The 7,691-nt window shown below is 47.7% G+C and overlaps 1 long non-coding RNA gene across 1 annotated transcript; it reads right to left on the bottom strand.

Moving 5' to 3' along the window:
- Nucleotides 1-3,289: 3,289 nt before the first annotated feature.
- LOC144327877 (uncharacterized) lies at nucleotides 3,290-7,461 on the bottom strand. Its single transcript, XR_013393058.1, has 3 exons — nucleotides 7,367-7,461; nucleotides 5,435-5,572; nucleotides 3,290-3,519 (listed from the first exon to the last, which is right to left on the bottom strand). It is a non-coding gene; the product is annotated as an uncharacterized LOC144327877 (long non-coding RNA).
- Between the last annotated feature and the right edge of the window lie 230 nt (nucleotides 7,462-7,691).

The following is a 7,691-nucleotide window of genomic DNA, read 5'->3' as shown; positions in this document are numbered from 1 at the left end:
TAGGCAATGTCCGGCCCTCCAGATGTTTGGGACCACAATTCCCATCATCCCTAGCTAACAGGGCCAGTGGTCGGGAGTGATGGGAATTGTAGTCCCAAACATCTAAAGGGCCGGACTTTGCCTATGCCTGTTCTAAATATTTTAATTTCTTGTTATATTTATTCCCAAGTACTTGATTACATTTCTTACTTTTACATCTATTTTTATTTCCTTCAAAAAATTTCTTGTTTCATCTTCCTCATAGTTAAATGTCATCATCTCTGGTTTGGACTAATTGGCTTCTCCAAACAATTCCTGGCCTTCTTAGATCAGTCACCCATTCTGCTGCTTCCTTGACAAAGAACATGCCTGGCAGTTTTAGCAGGGACCAGGAAGTGAGTTTTCTGCAGTCCCTCTGGCTCCACTAACCCTGTCTAGGCTCCCTCTTCACAACACATACCACCTGCCTTCACCCAATCTCTTACCTGCTGGCCTCTGACCAGAGGTGGGTGTCAGCTCAGTCCAGAGGGCGAGGAGGCCCACAAGAAGCACCAAGCCAGCAGACCTCATGGTGGGGCAGGCTAAGTGGGGAATCCATCGCCCAGCCTGGCTTCTCTCTCTTTATATCTCCCAGAAGCATCAGGGGATTGCAGAACCACAACACGCCCAGGAAGGTGGTGAGCAGGACAGAGCGGATCTTCTTTCCTCCCTGACCAGGTTTTGAAACAAACCGTCCCAATGGCTGAAAAGCTGTGGTCAGCCTTTCCACAGCGGTGCCAGAGTGAGGAGGGTGGTTTGGAACCACACCTGCTGCCTCCCAAGGGAGAAGGGGATTTGGGGCTGATATTCTGCAAGCCAGGATGCCCTTCCATGCTATTCCCTGTTGCACTGGCAGCAGAGAGGGAGGCAAGGGGATCCCTGCATTGCAGTGTCTTAGACTAGATGACCCTCAAGGTCCCTTCCGCCTCTGCAATTCTGTGATTCTGCGGTGGAGCTCCAGTGAGGGAGGTTCTTCTGGCCTCCCAAAGTCCCCTGAAGGGCTCAGCCTGGGTCCCTCAAGGCTGCCTGGACCATGGCAAAACTCAGGGGCAAACTGAAGATGCTTCTCCACCCCAAAGGAGTGGGTGGCAGGAGCTTAGGGGTGACAGCCAAGGGTTAGCAAGCTGCTCATAATATTTTAAAAGCCCCAAGCAGTGAAAAGGAGCATAAATAGCACAAAAATGCATCATAAAAACATGTGGAAAGAGAACAATACAACTTCGTTGCTAAAAATTGACCAGTGATATCTATATTTGACCAACAACTAATTTGAAATGGTTTGGCAGAACATAAAGGTTCTTTTGTAAACAATAAAAACATAAAATAATTGACCCATTCCATTTTTATCCTCAAGGGGTGAGGGTGTTCCCTCTTGACCCAGACAAGAGGGTCTGTAGTTTGGGAATGTTCTGGGGTGCAGGAGAGGATATATTGACTAATTATATCCTTATCCAACTTGTGCTAACAAGTTCCCAAAATATCAGCAGAGTTTATAAACATTCCCCTTTAAGTGCGCAACGGTAATGCTTGCACAGGTTCGCTAGAACCTCTATAATAATTACCCTGGTAATTTCCCCTTTAGTTCCCTCTTAAAATACAAGACACGACACAGTCTTCATAAAAGTATAAAAGAGTTTACTCATGTTCTGTTCACAAAGTGATCCCAGAAGGCACAGCTTAAAAAGGTTACATACATTTAGAATCTATCTTGTAGCAAGATAGTCCTTATCTCCTCTCTTGGCTGGGAGCCAAGAGAGCATCCTTAGATGTTGCTTCATCAAAGGAAAATGGCAGAGAGAGAGAGTGTGTCTGCCTGCCCTGTGCTTTTGTCATTACCTGCACAGGTGAGGCCACACCCACCTCTGGTCACATGCGGAGGAAGTCTGTCCCCAGGAAGTTTACCTGCTTGCTGGACAGACATCCCCCCCATGTTCTAGCATGTACACTCTAGGAATGTTGTCATTGACTGCTCCTGTGTTTACATCCCACATGTAGTGGAGGCAGAGCTATAGAAGGGGAGATGGAGAGATGTTGGAGATGAAGACTCCCCAGGCAGAACAAGACAGGCAGGCCTGGGATCTGCTGACTGGTGGCACGAAGTCTGCTCCCACCAAATCCTTCCGCCACCCCGTCTGGCCTGCTCAGCTTCCCAGGACTCCCAAGGGGAGGCAACAGAAGGCTGGGATGACAGGTCACTGGATCTCTCCCCATTCCCAAATGATTCTCCAAAGCAGTGCTGGGGGCTCCCTCAGGTCTTCTTCTTTTTTGGCGATCACTCGTAGCCGAGTAAGATTGTCTTACATGAACACGGTTTTAACAATGAGTCCATAAGTGGTGATGTTAGAAACACTGAGAGCTCCAAGGCAGCAGCTTCCTCCAGTGAGCCAAACTGAGCCTTCTGGAGTCTCTGCCCCCTGGCAACTTCTCCCAAGCTCTGCCCCCTAAAAAAGGGCCAAGCCTCTCACCTGGATCCTCCATAACATCCCACCTGCTGCACCCCCTGTGCTGTAGGACCAGTGAGGGACTGTGGGAAACACTTGGTTCCTAAGGGGAAGGGGAAGACACCCATCCTGGCTGTGGCTTTGCCATGAGAAGTTGCTCCCTGGGGTCCAGTCTGTCAGGATCTGGTTCAGTGATCTCCCAGTCTGCAGTGGAAAGCTCAGAGCCCTGTGCCTCGTTGAACTCCATAGCAGGAGCCTCTGGAGACCCTGACTCAGATTCTGGGTCCTCACTGGGCTCTGGAGCTCCTCTGCAGGGAGTTCTCTGGTGGGCCGACACTCAGCAGGATCACTTTCCCTTGCCATCAGCTGATTGGGGAAGGAGGATAATTCTGCTTAGTACTGGGCTTGGGTGTACAGAGCTCTCTTGTGAATCCAGTGCTAAGCAGGACCACTCTCCCTTTGCATCAGTGCATCAGCTGATGGGAAGAGAGTGCAATTCTGCTTGGTGCTGTTCTTCACTTGGCAGTGTGTCAGTGGCTCCGGACAGCAAACTGGCTGCTAGGTGATTTGGGAGCTCCCCAAAGTGGGCTCTGTGATGGCCCCGCCCTATTTCTCAAGGCCGCCCATACGTGTATCACATCAGGTGTTGGACAGGTGGGTATGGCTTGCCCCAAATGGCATTGAGGACCAAACGTGGAAGGCTGGTGGGGCAAGATTGGCAGGTGGGCTGAAGGTTCCTCAGCCCTGCCCCATTGGGACAACAAAGTTGGGCACAACGCTGGAGAAGGAAGCAGTGAACACACACACACACACACACACACAGTCTAGCATGCAGATGAGTCAATGCCTTTATTGTGCAAAAGAAAAAGAGGATGCCGGATGGAGCAAACTTTGCTCAATGACCAGAAACCTGACAAGTTGGTAGAAAGCCAAGGTCTCAGATCGTGGTGCCTTGATGGTCACATTCGGAGAGGTCAGCAGGTCTTCAGATGATACAGGCTAAGCTCCATTCCTTGTTTCTGGTCATCCGGTCCATCCAAGGTCTTCTGCGGCAGAGAAACTGAAGGGAAGAAGACCAAGAGGGTCACAATGGACAGCTGCAGCTTCCACACACAAGCTCAATACTGAAGTCCTTTTGGCCATTGCAAGAACCCTTCACTGTGTGAGATGTAACATAAGCAGTCAAGTGCAACATTTCCTGTTTGCCTAGAAGGGACTTGCAGGAGAATGTTGGTCCAGCCAGGAGGACTTCCTGTCACACCTGGTCTGGAGCATCCTCCCCCTGCATGTGACCAGGTAGATGGGCATGACCCTGAGAGACCCCATAGAAAGGCTGGTCATGCAGCCATCTTTCTCTTGATGCTCTTATCTTGATATATTTTGCTGTCTACAGGCTCTCAGCCAGCAGCACATTGGGTCATCCTCACAAAGGTGTAAGCCCAGTGGCGTAGCGTGGGGGGTGCAGGGGGGGCCGGCCACACCAGGCGCAACATCTGGGGTTAGGGCAAATCCACAGGTTAGGGGGCGCAAATCCACGGGTTAGGGGGCACAAATCCGCGGGTTAGGGGGCGCAAATTACTTGCCTTGCCCCGGGTGCTGACAACCCACGCTACGCCACTGTGTAAGCCACACTTTTTTCTGTAACCAGATGCTAAAGCCTTCCTTCAGGGAACTCACTGTGAACTGAATGTAAGTTAACTTCTTATCGTTCCTTTTGAAAGAAGACTGTTGTGTCTTTATTCTTTTTAAGAGGGATTAAAGGGGAATTTACCAGGGTCAAACCCAATCTGAACAAGCCAGATTGGATTGCTTAAGTAAAGAGATTCAAACGAATCTACCAACTAGCTTTCTGCTATATACCAGGGAATGTATTCTGCTACTGACTCAGTAGCGTGATAATATTTAGTCAAGCTATCCTCTCCTACTATCCACAACATTCCCACACACTGCTAGGGTTGCCACCCATCCTGTATAATAAAGGATCCTTCCATATTTTGAGGTTAAATGTTACATCATGTATTGATTCAATAGGACACAGTTTCTCCTGTATTTTTGCTTCTTTCTCTTTCTCTCTCTCTGCCAAGTTAGGGATCCTCTCCAAATGCATGTTTGAAATGGTATGTGAATGCATTTAAGTTGTGGGTAGCAAAGTGTGTATGCCTGTTTGTGTGAGCAATTCAGAAGGGCCGTCCGATTAGGCTGCAATGGATTGCAATGGATTGCTTTGAAATTATTATTATTATTATTATTATTATTATTATTATTATTATTATTATATACCCCACCCATCTGGCTGGGTTTCCCCAGCCACTCTGGGCTGCTCCCAACAAAATATTAAAACTACAAGTCACTTCTGCATAAGATGGCCGGCAGAGGAGCCAGAGGAGCAAGGCAGCTGCTTCAGTCTGTTGCCAGGCCTGTCTGGGTTGCCCAACTGCCACATCTCAGCAACCTTCTGTAGTTTGCAACACTACCTGCCTGTGGACAAACTGCAGTGTGGCAACATTTCATCATTTCATATGCAATGGTACCTCAGGTTACAGACGCTTCAGGTTACAGACTCTGCTAACCCAGAAATATTACCTCTGGTTAAGAACTTTGCTTCAGGATGAGAACAGAAATTGTGCGGTGACGGCACAGCAGCAGTGGGAGGCCCCATTAGCTAAAGTGGTACCTCAGGTTAAGAACAGTTTCAGGTTAAGAACGGACCTCCGGAACGAATTAAGTTCTTAACCCGAGGTACCACTGTATTACATAGATATTGGCAGTCATGCACAATGCAACTAAATACATACATTAAACAGAAGCATTACTTCATTCAATCCAGCAATTGAGGAAAGAAGGAAAGCCTAGCAGATACTTTGAGCTCTGAGGTTCGAAGATCTTCCACAAACTCCAGTCATTCTGGCTCCTGCATTAAAGAAAAAGTCTGTCCCACTGCACCCCACCCTCCACCAAATTCAAAACCATCTCACCTTAGACAGGAAAACGGCAATCTCGTGGGCAACCGCCGCAGCACTTCTGAATGCCAGGGCATGACCAGTCATTCTCACACCAAACCACGCAGGGTCCGACCATACCTGGCTGAGCCCCAGGACATTGCCCAGGCTTCCCTGCAACAGAGCAGAATTCCAAGGTTGAGAGATGTCTTTGGCCAGAGAAGCTCTCTCTCTCTTCATGTGGGATGGGGCTCCTTTGCATCCAGTGGCCAGAGTAGCCCAGGATTCCTAAGGTGGCCTCTGTTCTGCTCAGAGGTCTGAGGTGTCACACAAAACTAGACTTCCCAATGACACCCCACCCCTGCTGTAGGGTGGTCCCTGCACTCTCAGCAGCTCAGGAGCAGAACAAGTCCTGCCTTTCAGAGCAGCAGGAAACAATTTTTTTCCATCTTCCATGTGGTGGCCCTTCAAGTATTTGAAGATAGCTCTCCTACCTCCTCTCAGTCGTCCCTTCTCCAGGCTAAGCAGACCCAACTCCCTCCACCATTCCTCATAACGTTTTGTTTCCATACCCTTTACGTCTTGGTCCTCCCTTTTAAAATTTTCTTTTTTGGGGGGACAAGTAATAATCATAAATAAACATTGTGCCTCCAACCCCCAAGACCATTCCACTGTAACTATCCAATTTCCCAAGATTTCAACACCTCTTGCGGTGGTTTGACCCCTTTTCCGTTTAAACAGCACAAATTGTACAAACACCCTCCATATCTCCTCAAAATCATTTCTCCTGCATATTCCCTGTCTTACCTTAATGGCCCACGCTAATTTATCATTAACAGCTATACAGTGGTACCTCGGGTTAAGAACTTAATTCGTTCCAGAGGTCTGTTCTTAACCTGAAACTGTTCTTAACCTGAGGTACCACTTTAGCTAAGGGGGCCGCCCGCTGCCGTGCGATTTCTGTTCTCATCCTGAGGTAAAGTTCTCAACCCGAGGTACTATTTCTGGGTTAGTGGAGTCTGTAACCTGAAGTGTCTGTAACCCGATGTACCACTGTATCCCACACCTCTTTATACCATTCTTCCATTTTATATTCCCCTTGCCCCTTCCACTTCCTGGCTATAATAAATCGTCCAGCTGTCAATACATTTGTGAGCAAGTCCTTCACAGCCTGTGAACCTCCCACCCCATCGTCAATTGATAATAATGCTACCTCTGGACTTTCAGTTAGCTTTAATCCAATCTTTTATACAATCTTCTTTTATAAATTCAAGGTTTCTTATCCCCATTACAAAATTTATTCATCATGCTTTGCCAACCCTTTATCTCTGTCTCTGATATCTTAACTGGTAACATTCTAAATAACAAAATAGTCTAGACAAAATTTTCATTTTAATAATCTCTATTCTTCAAAACCATGAAAGCTTAATTTTCTTATATTCCTCTAGCTTTTCCTTAACTTCTTTCTTTAATTTGTTAAAATTCTCTTGTTCTAAATCAGGCATAGGCAAAGTCCGGCCCTCCAGATGTTTGGGACTACAATTCCCATCATCCCTAGCTAACAGGGCCAGTGGTCGGGAGTGATGGGAATTGTAGTCCCAAACATCTAAAGGGCTGGACTTTGCCTATGCCTGTTCTAAATATTTTAATTTCTTGTTATATTTATTCCCAAGTACTTGATTACATTTCTTACTTTTACATCTATTTTTATTTCCTTCAAAAAATTTCTTGTTTCATCTTCCTCATAGTTAAATGTCATCATCTCTGGTTTGGACTAATTGGCTTCTCCAAACAATTCCTGGCCTTCTTAGTCCTGTCACCCATTCTGCTGCTTCCTTGACAAAGAACATGCCTGGCAGTTTTAGCAGGGACCAGGAAGTGAGTTTTCTGCAGTCCCTCTGGCTCCACTAACCCTGTCTAGGCTCCCTCTTCACAACACATACCACCTGCCTTCACCCAATCTCTTACCTGCTGGCCTCTGACCAGAGGTGGGTGTCAGCTCAGTCCAGAGGGCGAGGAGGCCCACAAGAAGCACCAAGCCAGCAGACCTCATGGTGGGGCAGGCTAAGTGGGGAATCCATCGCCCAGCCTGGCTTCTCTCTCTTTATATCTCCCAGAAGCATCAGGGGATTGCAGAACCACAACACGCCCAGGAAGGTGGTGAGCAGGACAGAGCGGATCTTCTTTCCTCCCTGACCAGGTTTTGAAACAAACCGTCCCAACGGCTGAAAAGCTGTGGTCAGCCTTTCCACAGCGGTGCCAGAGTGAGGAGGGTGGTTTGGAACCACACCTG

Source organism: Podarcis muralis, chromosome 5 (assembly GCF_964188315.1).
Source record: "Podarcis muralis chromosome 5, rPodMur119.hap1.1, whole genome shotgun sequence".
NCBI classification, from domain to species: Eukaryota; Metazoa; Chordata; class Lepidosauria; order Squamata; family Lacertidae; genus Podarcis; species Podarcis muralis.
The sequence above is the reverse complement of the archived record's forward strand: the minus strand, read 5'-3'. Positions and strand labels throughout refer to the sequence as shown.